Genomic DNA, 14488 nt, shown 5'->3' with positions numbered 1-14488 from the left:
AATCAAGACCCACCTGGAATGGGTGAAGACACGTCTCCACTTAATCCAGTTTAACAACTACTCTTGATTGAGTCACATCTCCAGAGAGATTATCTAATTAAAGTTTCAAACATACAGTACTGAATAGGGATTAGAAGAAATGGCTGTCTTTACAAAATGGGATTAGGATTAAAACATGGCTTTGCTAGGGTACATACATCCTTTTAAACCAGCACAGTGCCTAAAAAGAGTTGAATGAAGGAGAAATGAAGTCAGCAATCAAAAAAGAAAAATTTTCAATATCATCTATTTCATTATTTAAAGCCATTCTAACACTGGCAAAACCAAGTATTTTCAGATGTTAAATTATTTAAGTGTTTAGTTAAAAGACATTACATATATCTTTTATAAATATATATACAATATTATATATCTTTTGTATACATTATATACATGTTTTTATATATGTATACAATGTTACACATATTTTGTAACATTGGAATCACTTGAATAGATTTAAATAGTCTAGCCACCCTGAGAAATTTGATATATAAACTGAAATACTGATGTTGACTTAGATAATGTATTTCAGCTGAAAGGCCTCTTTGCAAACAGAACAGTTTATCTGTACATGTAATGTACTTTATTAAAGAAGAAAATAGACAACTTCTTATCACTGCATTTTTTTCTGTTTCAACACGATTCAAGTTTCTTTCTGATTTTTTTCTTATTTTAAATGCTTTTATTTGAAATACTTTCAAACTTACAGGAAAGTTACAAAAATAATACAAACCGCATACAGAGAACTCCAATATATTTCTCTCCTCCCAGATAAAAAGATTTATGAATTTTGTCATTTTTCCATATTTTTCATATCATTCTATCTGGCAGCCTATCAACCATCTATCTCTTTACCCATCTTTCACTCTGTCTCTTTGTCAATTTAACAATCCATTTCCAAACACTTAAGTTTGGGTTGTACATATCATGCTCACTGAACACATAATACTGCCATATACATTTCCTAAGAAAAAGGGTATTCACCTACTATCCAATTTAGGAGTAGTTATCAAATTTAAGAAATTGAACACTGATATAAAGCATACTTAATATATGTGAAAATAAGTGTAGTCTATAACCTAATTTTTTCATATGTCAAATTCAATGATGGAATGTTCAGCCTTTTTTCCTCTCTTGTCTGTGAGCAGAAATATTTTTCAATGGCTCATTTCTTTCTGAGCAGTAGGCCCCAACTGTGGGCTTAAAATATTTAGTAAACAATATTATAAACAGATTTGCTTTTATCCCAGCTTTGCTTTTCCATTTATAGACAGAGGCAAAGTAAACATAGTGTAATTCTTAAGGGCACTTGGATTGTCAGAATAAGTGAGCACGGGCTTCAATGTAAAGTTACCAGCTGCATTAGCCCCTAAAAGAGAGTCAGCTTGTCCTTTGAAGCTTCGAAACCTGGCATTGATTTCTCCTCTCCAGCTAGGAAAGTCTAGATGGCATCTACTTCCAATGGAAGGCTGTTTCATCCACACTGAAAATCTGTTGTTTAATGTAGCCACTTTCATCAATTATCTTCACCATATCTTCTGGAGAACTTGCTGCAGTTTCTAAATCAGCATTTAGTGCTTCACCTTGTGCTTTTATGTTTCCTTAATTCTTGTGAACTTCTGATAGCTTCAAAATTTCCTTCTGCAGCTTTCTCACCTCTCTCAGCCTTCGTATACGTGGAGAGAGTTATGACCTTACTCTGGACTAGGCTTTGGGTTTAGGGAACGTTGCTATTGGTTTGATCTCTGCAGTTGTTTGAAGCTGTTTGTACTCCAGAAAAAAAAATATATATATAATCTTAAATCTAATCCATTCCTGTGGGAATAAGCACATTGTAAGTAAGGTCTTTTGATGAAGCTACTTCACTTAAGGTGTGGCTCATCTCAATTGGAATCAGTATTAATCTTCTCACTGGACTCCTTTATAAGAGAATTAAATTCAGATAAAGAGAGAGAAAGTCATGAAACAAGAAGCTGAAAGCAGTAAAACCTAGAAGAGAAGGGGGAGACCAAGAGACACTATCATGTGCCTTGCTATGTGTCAGAGGAGCCAAGGATTGCTGGTGGTCAGTCTTTGTGTAAAAAGTTTTGCCTTGATTATGCATTGATTTATACATTTTCACAGCCTCAAATTGTAAGCTAATAAATTACTATTGTTTAAGACAACCTATTTCATGGTATTTTGTGGAGCAACCTATGAAACTAAAACAATCTTCTATCTAGGCTACTAAAACTTTCTCCATATCAGTAATAAGGCTGTTTCATTTTCTTATTATCCATGTGTTCCCTGGAGTAGTATTGTTAATTTCCTTCGAAAACTTTTCCATTATATTTACAACTTGGCTAACTTTTTGATGCAAGAGGCCTAATTTTAAGTCTGTCTTAGCTTTTGATATGCCTTCCTCATAAGCTTAATCACTTGCAGCTTTCTTTTGGTGGGGGGGATGCTGCATAGTGGGGGTAAATTTCATTCTTTCTCTATGTGACTATCCTTTTATTGCAGCAACATTTACTGAATTTTTTTTGGCGGGGAGGGAGTGCATGGGCTGGCAATTGAACCCAGGTCTCCCACATGGCAGGCAAGAATTCTACCACTGAACTACCTTTGCACCTCCTCCAGCTTTTGATTTAAACTGAGGGACATGAGCCTCTCATTTGAACACTCAGATGTCCTACTGACAATGTTGTTACATGTCAGTAATATGGGGGCATGAGAAGAGGGAGAGAGATTGGGGAATGGATGATTAGTGGAAGAGTCACAACACCCTCAACATTTTTCAGTTAAATTCCCCTTCTTATATCGGCAATGGTTCATGGTAACCCCCCAAAGTTACAATGATAAAAATCAAAGATCACAGAGCACAGATGACCACAGCAGTTATAATAATAATGAAATAGTTTGAAACATTGTGGTCATTACCAAAATGTGACATAGAGAGACAAAGTGAGCACATACCACTGGAAAAATGGCACTAATTGATATGTTTAATGCAGGGTTGCCGCAAACCTTTAATTTGTAAACACACACACATACACACATATATGAAAATGCAGTATCTGAGAGGCACAATAAAATAAAACACAAGAAAATGAGGTACGCCTGTACAAACAAACTATGCTCCTTTACCCCTCCATTACTTCACCTTGTCACAAATTACATGTTTATAAATTATGAGTCAAAGGTCACTGAGTTTTCATTACATTTCATGCATTTGCCTTTCAGATCCTGTAGGAAGTAAAAAGTGAAGCTATAAACTAAAAATCAATAGTTCTGGCATTTATATTTGTGGCATATTTCTCAGGGACTGGAGCCTAGCCATGCTTAAAATTTTTTAATCCTTCTCTCCCTCTCTACATTCACTCTCTGCCCTCCGTACCTATAACCCCCCTCTCTGTTCCCCCCTTCCCCCTCTTGTTGTAGACCGCCCATTTCCGTAGCTCACCACTAAACTGCAAGCCTTCCTGTTATTCTCTTCACTCCTCTATACCTAACCTAAGCCCTCAGCCTAGCAACTGCCTCCTGCCTTGTGTGATTGGCTGTCCCTTCCTGACGTGTGCGCCCAAGACTCCACCCCTCCCAGAGAGTACTTAAGCCCCACGCTTACCCCGCTCTGGGTCGTCCGAGCCCCGGGGTCTTCAGACCCCAGACGTCTCACTCCTCGGGTTCCCGGGTGGCCCATCCCGGTGTGTATCAATAAAGCTTTAACCCGTACCTGGCCTCAGTGAAGACTTTACTCGCGACCGCCGGCTGGGGAAAGCGCCGGCTCCAGCTTACCCAGGTTAATTCCCGCGAGCTCGCCCCAAACCCACCCAGTGTACCGGTCGCGCGGCCCGGCTGAAGCTATCAGCGGCAATATTTATCCCTGTTATTACCCTCACTGGAGATCTTTTTTCCTCATGGGCTTCAATCTATTATCTATTATCCCCTCCTTTCAACCTGCTTAACTCTCTTTAGCATCTCTTTTATGGCTGTTCTAGGATGAATGAACTTCCTTAGTGTTGGTTTATCTGGGAATTTCTTAAACTCTCCTGCATTTTTGGAAAACAGTTTTGCCAGATAAACAATTATTGGTTGGCAGACTTTTGCCTTCAGCACTGCCTTCTCAATTACATGATTTCTGTTGAGAAATAAGCATGTAATCGTATTGAGGGTCCCTTTTATGTGACATGTTTCTTCCGTCTTGTGTCTTTCAGAATCCTCTATTTCTGGCACTCAACAATTTGATTATAATATGCTATTTGTTTTATCCTGTTTGGAATTTGTAAGTATCATGGATGTTTTTATTTCTGTCTTTCACTAAATGGTGAAAGTTGTTATTTCTTTGAATATTCTCTTTTTTTTTCTTCTCCTTCTAGCACTCCCAAAATGTGTACTTTGGCACACTTGATGGCATCACACAGGTTCCTCAGACGCTGTTCATTTTTCTTTATTTGTTCTTCTTTCTGCTCCTCAAATTGGATGATTTCAATGATCTTATCTTCAAGTACTCTGATTCCTTCTTCTACCTTGCTCCGATTGTTGTTTGAGCACTCTAGGGATTTTTCTATTTCTCTCACTGTGGTTTCCAGCTTTGTTGGAAACTATCAACAAAGCTGTTTCATATTTATGTTTCATATATTTCATAAACATATATTTATGCTTCATATATATGTTTCATATATCCTTCTTGCTATTTGTATTTTTTTATGGTCATTATTGTTTCCCTGATTTCCTTTAGTTATACATATTTATATTTTATGCATTTTTCCTTTAGATTTTTGAGCAAATTTGGGACTATTTAAAATAATATTTTTCTGTTATGTCCCACTTCTGGTCTTCTTCATTGGTGATTGCTAATGCTTTAATTTTCCCCTTTGCCTGGGCCTTCAATTTGAGCTTCTTTTTAATTTTGTCTATTCTTTTGTTGAAACCTAAGCATTTGATTTTTCAGTTTCATAGCTGAAATTTGACTCTGAGGCATCTATTCATTTACTTTTAGATCTAGCTAGTGTTATGACAGTGCTTTCCATGAGTTCTATGACTTAATATATATATTTATAAAATACATAAATATCCTAGACTTAGTAGATTGATCTGTGAAAGCGCTCTCCTTCAGGGCTTATCCATACAATGAGTTTAGAGAATAGCTCCAGGCCAAAGCATAGAGGCTGCCCTGATCATCCGTGCTCATGTCTCTTACCTTGGGCATGCCCTGGGAATTCCCTCATTTAAACCTATAGCAGTGCCCCCCTCATCACTTAAAAACTATATTTTTCCGGTCCAGGGCACTGTACTGTATGTCCTTAAGTCAACAATTTCTTGTCCTTGGCAGTTACTTGACTGCTCGTCCACAGAATTCTGGAAGCGATTGGTGAGCTGCTTTCTACACATATGACAAGTCCCTCAGGCTACCATCAACAGATTGGGACAAGCAAAAGACATGCTTCCAGTATGTGCATGAGTGTTGCTCTACTTCCTCCAGAACCAGGGCCATGGACCAGATCATTGACCAGCTGACACAACAGTGAGTAGGCAGGAGAGGGGCCGGTCAGGGCACGAGCATAACCAACTGCCTTTAAGTAGCCTTTTATTTTTTTCTAATTCAGTGCCCACCTTGTTACTGCAGTCCTTTAACTGTTTTCTGAAACTTTGAGGAAGATGGTTCTGCCAGTTCATTGGTTGCTCAAAGCTTCTGTGAGTGGACTGAGCCTTAAAGTACGTCACACTGCCATCTTGATTGGGCAGGGTCTCTTTGGACATATGTTCAATGGCCAAACTGAATGTTTATTAATGCACTTTCTGGTCATATATGGGGATCAATGTCTTAATTATATTAAATTGGTTAATATCTGGCATATATTTATTCTAAAAGCTTTTCTAATTAAAGGAATATCTAATATCTTCCATCTTCTTTTAAAATACTAAACGTATCCTGTAAGAAAAGCTTTCTCTGCTTCATGAACAAAATACCAGAATTTTGAAAGTGGAAATTTTATGAAGGAACACATTATGATCAAATAGCACATTTTTATATAATGCTCACTGTTCATCTATAACTATTAAGCCCTGCCTGAATGGCAAGTTCGGGAGACACAGCAGAGAGTGAGGAGCCCACATAGTTCATCATACAACTTTGCCATTAATTATATTCTCTATGTGGCATATTCTGAATCTTAGGAAGGTTCTTTGTTACACTCACAAGAAAGGATGATTGGAAAGATAAGATGCAAGATGTGTAAGCATTATGACCCCGTGAAGTCAAATGAAGAGGACACTGCGAATGACTCTGTGCAAGGGCACTAGGAAATTGGGGAGAATTAAAACTGACAGAGGATTCTGGCTCTGACACTCAGTATGCTACAGATTGTTATATGCACAAAGATCAGAATGTATTTTCAGAAACATAGAACAAAAAATAAAAAGGCATAAGAAAACCATATCCAAAACTGGGAATTACTGTGAGGAAAGAAAATAAATATTTAAATTAATAAAAATGCAAAACATTCTATTATTAATTTGATGGTAAATGTTAGATGTTAACTAGGTTATAGTGTCCAGCTGTTTGGTCAAACACTGACCTAGTTGTTACTGTGGAAATATCTCTTAAGATGGGGTAGCAGCTACAATGAGTTGACCTTGAATGAAGGAAATTATCCTCCATAATATGTGTTAGCCTTATCCAATCAGTTGAAGGTCTAGAGGGAAAGAATGCACAGTTCCAAATATAAGAAGAATTTCTGCCTCATAACTTAAATTCTTCCTGGAATTTCCAGTCTGCCAGTTTCCCTACAGAATTTGCACTCAAGAGTTCAATATCACCTTTACTGGAATTTTCCCATACATAATTGGGTCTTGCCAGCTCTCACAAGCACTTGAGCCAATACCTTATAACAAATGTCTTAATACTTATATATACTTATATATATATATATATATATATATATATATATATATATATATATATATATATATATATATATATATACAGAGAGAGAGAGAGAGAGAGAGAGAGAGATGGATAAGTTGATACACACATATCTTGTTGGTTTTTTTTCCCTGCAGTACCTAGAAACAGTTAATTAACAGGAAAATTTTCATGACTATATCCAAAAATATAAAGGCCAATATCCTCAGAATGAAGCAGAATAATAAATCTCACTCTTCAACTCAATTTTTTTTTCTTTTTGAAAATATTTTATTAAACATTTTTGGAATACTTCATTGTTTAGGAATAAAAAAGCATTTTAATAAAACCAAATCTATACTAAAGTCACATTCCTTTGTGTGAAGAAATATGAATGAAATGTACATTAATATTTTAAAGTATTTCACTGCAGAAATATCTTTAATTAGCTCAAGATACTATGGTTATGTAGCTATTTCAATGTTCTTGGAAATGGATAGCAATCATGCTGGTCTATGGTTTAGGATTTGTTTCCATGCTTGTCTCTTGAGCTTCTTTCACCTCTGAGAGCTTTTCGTCATTCTCTAGTGTTTGCTGAAGTTTGTGGATGGTGCTAAGAAGAACATGAAACTGTTTGTCTCAATTCCAGCTTATCTTCAAAGCTTTCTTTAATATGTGAAAGATGCTCCAGTTCTTTTCCCAGAGCCTCTAGTTCCTTTAATGTTTCATGCCTGTCTGGATGATGCTGGATTACTTTTGCCAAAGCATCATATTCTTGTTGATTTTTTCGTACTCGTTTTGCTTGAAGAATTTGCTTTTTGCACTCTGCAATTTTTTCATGTGCTCCAGCAATGCTACATTCTATTTCTTTGTAAATTTTTTTTTCATAATTTTCCATTTCTCTGAGATTCATATCATATACCAGCAAAGTTTTGCCCATTGAAAATTCACATTGTGACAGTGTGCTCAGCATACGTTGATACTGGCTGTATCCCTCTTCCTGGGATCCAGAGTTGCACCATTTAATGAAACTCTTTACTAGTAGATTAATTCTCCGGTCATCTCCAGCACCATCTCCATCAATCAGGAGCCGCTTCCGTATGAGTTCGTCGTCAGTCACGGCTTCCATGGGGTGCGCGGCGGCAGCGGCGTAAGCTGAGGTGGCGGTTGGCCTCAACTCAATTTTTGAATAATAAAATTACCAAAAAGATTTAAAAGTAAGATTAATATTTCAGATTGTAAATATTAGATGTATCTCCCCAAATAATGTAATCTAAATAAGTTTGTAGAAAAATTTCCCTAGTTTATAATAATAGAAAATTTTAGACTTTGAAAACTTTATAGAAACCTTTTTGTTCCAGCAAACATTTAACAGATACATGAATTAAATTTTTTTATGAATCAAATACTTTTAAAATAACATTTTATGCTTACATGAAATACATAAAAAAAATTCTATTAGAATCATTTAAATCACTGAAGCCAAACTGATGTGAATTCAATATTGGTGTCTCAGAGAAATTTTGGTGTTCCTTATAATTTAAACCACTCTTGGAATTTTCATAGACTTGTATACAGTTAAAATCCCCTTGTGGTCACCAATGAATAGTAAGCCCAAATGTTTCTTTCTTTCTTTCTTTCTTTCATTGATTCATTCCTAACTGAAATCCTAACCTGCCCTGCTGCTGATACAACAGCAAGTGGGCCCCCCCCCCCGCCATACTCACAAGGATTTTAGATTCTAGTGAATGGAAAAGAAACAAAAACAGTCAATCGGGCAACAGTAGAGATAGAGATCAGAAGATAAAGACAAATATGTTATTGAGTGAAAGTGTCTGGAATATATCTATACAAATTTCAAAGAATGGGAGTGAGGGCATTTCAGGAGAAAGAATACCATGAGATAAAGAATATAGATTTGAAATTATGAAGAGAAACTTGAATTGTGTCTTGCAGCTTGGAGGTACATCTCAGGAGATTCAGAAATGGAAGAGATACGTTCAGTTTTTCTTTTTAAATAGGTCATTCTGGCTGATGTGAGCCATGTAGGGACGAGGAGAAGTAATTCTAGAGCAGTAAAACCAATCAGAAGCTTGTTCCAGTGACCAGGTAAGAAGCAGCGTGTCTGAATTACAATGTGAAGGAAACGATAGATGGAGGACAGGCGAGGAATCACGTGTCTCTAACCCATCAGGTAAGACTGGCAGTAACCTGAAACTGATCGGACACAGAAGATGGCTAAAAATAAGGAATCCAAGATGTGATCAAGCTTATGGTTTCAGTGAGCAGGTTGACTGCAGACCCAAAATAGAAATAGGAAGCAAGGGAACAGCTTTGAGGAAAAAAAAAAAAAATGAAGTGTTCAGTTTTGAATGAGTCTCATGTGCCTGTGGAAAATAGAGTTGCATAGATCCAAACAAAGAATAAATGAACATAACAAGTATATGTAGGCAGTTTAGCTTTTCTTAAGTAGCACCACTATTTTTTCTTCTCAAATACTGAAACGTTTGCACTCATACAGAGTATGTTCTTTGACCACAGGTGAATTAACTTGTAATAAATGATAGAAAAAATATCTGGAAAACTCCTAATATGTAGCAAATGACATGCTACTAAGTAATCCATAATTCGAAGGAGAAATTACAAGAAAAATTAGAAAATATTTTGAAGTTAAAGAAAGCAAGCAGAAAACATAGCAATTTGTGATATATAACTAAAGTTGTTCTCAAATAAATATTTACAGCTTTAAATGATTATTTTAGAAAAAAACAAGTTCTAAATAAACGCAATAATTCAAAGCGTCCACCTTAAAAAACTAGAAAAATAAAAGCCATCATAGAATTGAAATATACTCAAAGCAAAAGTATACATAAATGAAATAGAAAACAATACCAACAATAAAAAAAGTAAAAAAGTAATGAAGCCAAAATCTTATTTGTGGAAAAAAGTCAATAAACGAAACGTTTAACTAGACTATTCAATTAAAATACGAAAGAATACACAAATACCAATATCAGAATGAAAAAGGGCACATAATAATAGATCCTATAGAAAATTAAAGGATAACGGGGCGTATCGCTTAAAAATGTATAATACATTGACAACTTACATGCAATGTAAAATTACCTTCAAAGGCACAACTTATCAAACAAAACCAAGAAATGGAAAACTTGAAGTGCTTTGTTGTCGACACAGCTGAGACAGAGGTCACGTGCTCACTGCAGAGCTACAGCGAAGCCGTCTCTGCGGGAAAAGGCACCTGATGTCCTGAAAAGACTGAAGTGTTGCAAAACTGCTTGAGTCTGCGGCTGAAGGAGGCCTTGGGAAACGTGTAACTTTTTGACTCATCTGGTCACACCGAAGCAGAGGGTTCAGGTTGTGATTCCTCCTCCCCCATTCTTTAGTTATATCTTTTTACTTTCCTTATTTCGCAGCCCTATAAAATAAACAGTGCTGAACCTCTCCGGGTCTTTGAATCTCCATCTGAGCTCAGAGCCCCACCTGCTGCCGGCTTTAACTATATCTTTGTCTCTTATGTGTCTCTCTCAGTTCTTCATAGCCTCCCTTCAGTTCCCAGCTGTGCTGGGTGTGGCACTTTGTGTGCGTGTATATATATAGATAGATATAGATTAAAAGAGTCCAGAAATAGAACCACACATACATGGTTAATTGATATTCAATAAATGTACCAGTGTAACTCAATTAGGATAGATTAGTCCATTTAACACATGGTACTGGAGCAACTGGCTATCCATATAAACAACTGAACCTTAATTCTTGCCTTACACCATATACAGAAATTAAATAGAAATGGATCCTATCTCTAACAGAAGAGCTAAAATTATATAAATTGTAGGGAAAATACAGTGGGCAATTTTTATGAGCTTGGTTCAACAAACATTTCTTAGAAAGGGCCTAAAAGCATGAATTATAAAAGAAACAAATTATAAATCGGACTTCATAAAAATTAAACATACCCATTCTTCAAAAGTTACTATTGGGCGGTACGACGGTGGCTCAGCAGGCAGAACGCTAGCCAGCTATACCCAAGACCTGGCTTCGTTTCCTGGTGCCTGCCCATGCAAAAAAAAAAAAGGAAGAAAAGAAAAGAAAAAACAGTTACTATTAATGAAATTAAAATGCAAGCCACAGGCGAGTAATAAAAATGTGTGTGGGCATGTCTATGTGTGACAAAAAATTTGTGTTCAGAGCTCTAAGGACTTTTACAGCTTTTAGAAAAACCACAAAAGTAATAAAGAATTTTAAAATGGTCAAATCAAAAGACACTCCGGGAAAAAAAACAATATATACATGAATAGCAATTTACACTTGTTCAAGTGTTAGATATCATTATTTACCTGAGAACTGAAAAGTAAAACCACAATGGAATGCTGAAGAGAAGAGCTAATTTTTTTTTTTTAATTTAGAGTATCTCATATATTGGTGAGGACGCAGACTAGCTTAAAAAGTCGTATTTTGCCAGCAAGAATGTAAAATGGTACACAAACTTTGGAAAACAATTTGTCAAACATTAGAACATTTATAATATGATCCTGCAATTCTACTTTCTGGAATTACAGTAAAGAAATGAAAACACTTGGCCATCCTCAGATATGTGCAAGATTTTCACAACAGCTTTATTCATAAAAGCATAAAACCGGAAATAGCTAAAAGTCCATGAACAGGTGAATAAATAAAAATATCATTGTAGAGTCATACAATGAAAAATTACTCAGGTATAAAAAAGTAATGCGCCACTGAAAGCCACAAGAACATGAATAAATCTCAAAAACATTATGCTGAACAAAAGAAGTTCAATCGTAGGATCCCATGTACATGAAATGATAGGTCTAAGTTATAGTGACAGAGAGCAAGTAAGTATTTCCTAGGGCTAGAGTCCAGAAAGGGAGACAGAGGTCAATGTCTGAGAACCAACACTAGGAATTTTTCTGGGTAATGGGATTATTCTATATTTTGACTGTGGTGATGGTTACACAAACATATAAATTTGTCACATTTCTAAATATATGCTTAAGTGGGTGCATTTTAAAATATATATAAATGACACTTAAAAAGAGTTGATTAAAAGGTCAAAATGGCGAGCCAGCCTGCTGTTGCAGCATCAGGCAGATGGCTGGATGGTATTCAAAAATGGTATTGCAGTGCTGCAGGGTTCAATAAACTGGGGTTAATGTGAGATGATACAATAGCTGAGACGGAAGATGTGAAAGAAGCCATAAGAAGGCTTCCTGAGAACCTTTATAATGACAAGGTGTTTTGCATTAAAAGAGTACTGGACCTGAGCATGAGACAGCAAATCTTATCTAAACAGCGGTGAACAAAATATGAGGAGGATAAATTCTATCTTGAACCATTTCTGAAAGAAGTTATTTGGGAAAGAAAAGAGAGAGAAGAATTGGCAAAGAAATAATCATGTATTAAAATGATGCAGCTGTCCCCAAAGTACTTTTGTGAAGGTGGTAAAACCTAAAATGTACAATTTAAGGACTATTTAGGCAAAAATGTATTATTTTAAACAAATATAATTTGCAATAATTATTGGAGTTTTTGAATTCTAAATCTTATAAACTCTTAACTACTGATTTCACTTATTTGTTATAACTGTTTCCAGACTTCTAAGCTATATTTAGCTAGTGTTTAATTGCTTCCTGAGGGCTCAGAAAGAACATTTAAATCAGTTCTCACTGCTAGATAACCTCAATTTACTAAAGGGTATAAGAATGTAATGTTATACCAAGTAGTCACCTTTACATTGCCTTTGTATGTTAGCAAGATTCTTGGAAGTCAGACCCATAAGGGCCTAATTTGCAGGTATGAAATGGATCAATAAGCAAGGGCCACTATGTCATTCCACTTGAAGTAAACAAAGCAGTCCAACAGACTGGCTTTCATGTTTCATAAGTCTTCAGTAGAATGAAAAGAAAAAGAAAGGATTCACTCCTCAGTTTGCCAAGATTGGGAACCAGCCCCAGTTCAACCACTCACTGGCTTTCAAAGCATTTGATTTTGCATCCCAACCGATAAAAAAAAAAAATGTGTACAGCCCCAATATGGAGATGTATACATCATATGTATGTGCTCCGGTGCGGATGTTTATATTAGAAAACAAAAGTAGATATTAGAAAAATAGATAAATATATAAAGCAAATTATAGTTTTCCCCCATATTCCAGTGACTTGACCACTACTGTTATAAAAACTTTTTTTTAACTATTGTATAGGGCATATTACAAGGATTGAACATGAGTGAAGTTTTAAGGTTTTAGCTTGATTACCTTGAATATAAACTAAAATAATGACCTTTCTACCTTAGATTCTGAAGCACTTTCTTTGGTGGCAGTGAAAGGGTTGGAAGTACAGAGAGCAGGGAGGGAATTATGTGGACACCAAAGTTGTGCACAGCACACCAGTACCGTGTGGGGTAGAAATAACTGATGGGGATCTTACCTTGAAGGACAAAACAGACTAAGAAAAACAAGTTTTAGATTACATTTTAAATTCTGAAAGAATCAAAAGTGTGTATTTATATTTAGTGGCTGTGTATATATGTGTATGTGCATGCATGCATAAATCACCTCCCCTCCCAAAGATGAGATATGATGCTCCACATTCGTTATGTTTAAGTTGCACCATGATCATAAAAGGGGTCTTTTTTAAGTTATTGTAAATATATTAGAAAACCTCTTTAAATTCCTTAAGGGCCTCTTTACTAGTGGATATTAGGATTATTTTCTGAAACACCTATCCTGAAATTATTCTCTAAAATTCTCTGTTGTCAGTTCCAAATCTGTTAAGATACTCATTTGACAATGGATTTGCTCATGGTAAAAGCAGTTCTACTTTAGCACATAATATAAATACGATTTGCCATTTCACTTTGCAGTCAACTTGTATTATATTTTTGGAACTACATCTAAAATCAGAATCTGATAAGATGTTGATAGATGCCAATATTAAGGGATGATTTAGTAAGAGACTATTTACTTAAAGGTCAATTGATGAGTTAACATGCATCCAAAGCAAATCTAATCGTAGGTCCTAAGATGATAAGCTCTTACAAACCAAGGACCCCCAGTGTTTTAGTGCTGACTAGTTACGCTCCAATTCCGTTTCTCTTACCACTTCAAATGAGTTTGAATCTCACAACTGTTAATAGGAGTAATGTTCACATAACCTATATGGCAAATATTTTGGTAATACGTATTAAGAACCTCAAAATTGTTCTGAATCCAGTACCCACCACCATTTACTGAGGGATCATTTTATGATTTTACATTTGGCACTTTATAGTCATTTAATCTCACAGCAATACAGTGAGTTAGGTATCATTACCCTTTGTTCACAGATGAGGAAATTAAAGCTTATAGAGGTAAAAAAAAAAAAAAACAGTTGAATAAAAAATATGCATCCAATGGCACGCTATTTTGCCATAAGAAATTTAGTATCTCACAGAATATTAACAATATGGAAAGACACTCTTGATGTGTTTTATAAAATAATAAGGATCAAAAATCAGATTAAAATTTTAAATCTCCGTAGTGAGATG

General features: G+C 35.6%; 1 protein-coding gene and 2 pseudogenes across 1 annotated transcript in view; 2 read left to right on the top strand and 1 right to left on the bottom strand.

The window, feature by feature from the left end:
• Nucleotides 1–5443: 5443 nt before the first annotated feature.
• BRINP3 (BMP/retinoic acid inducible neural specific 3) overlaps nucleotides 5444–14488 on the top strand; it is a 553553-nt gene continuing 544508 nt past the window's right edge. The window contains exon 1 of the mRNA XM_077157266.1: nucleotides 5444–5542. The gene's annotated coding sequence lies outside the window, so the exon portion shown is untranslated. The remainder of the gene's footprint in view (nucleotides 5543–14488) is intronic.
• Nucleotides 7269–8088, bottom strand: LOC143678922 (THO complex subunit 7 homolog pseudogene; annotated as a pseudogene).
• LOC143678921 (cytochrome b-c1 complex subunit 7 pseudogene) lies at nucleotides 12018–12353 on the top strand (annotated as a pseudogene).

Source organism: Tamandua tetradactyla, chromosome 4 (genome assembly GCF_023851605.1).
Source record: "Tamandua tetradactyla isolate mTamTet1 chromosome 4, mTamTet1.pri, whole genome shotgun sequence".
Taxonomy (NCBI): domain Eukaryota; kingdom Metazoa; phylum Chordata; class Mammalia; order Pilosa; family Myrmecophagidae; genus Tamandua; species Tamandua tetradactyla.
This window is presented reverse-complemented; position numbering and strand designations above follow the sequence as displayed.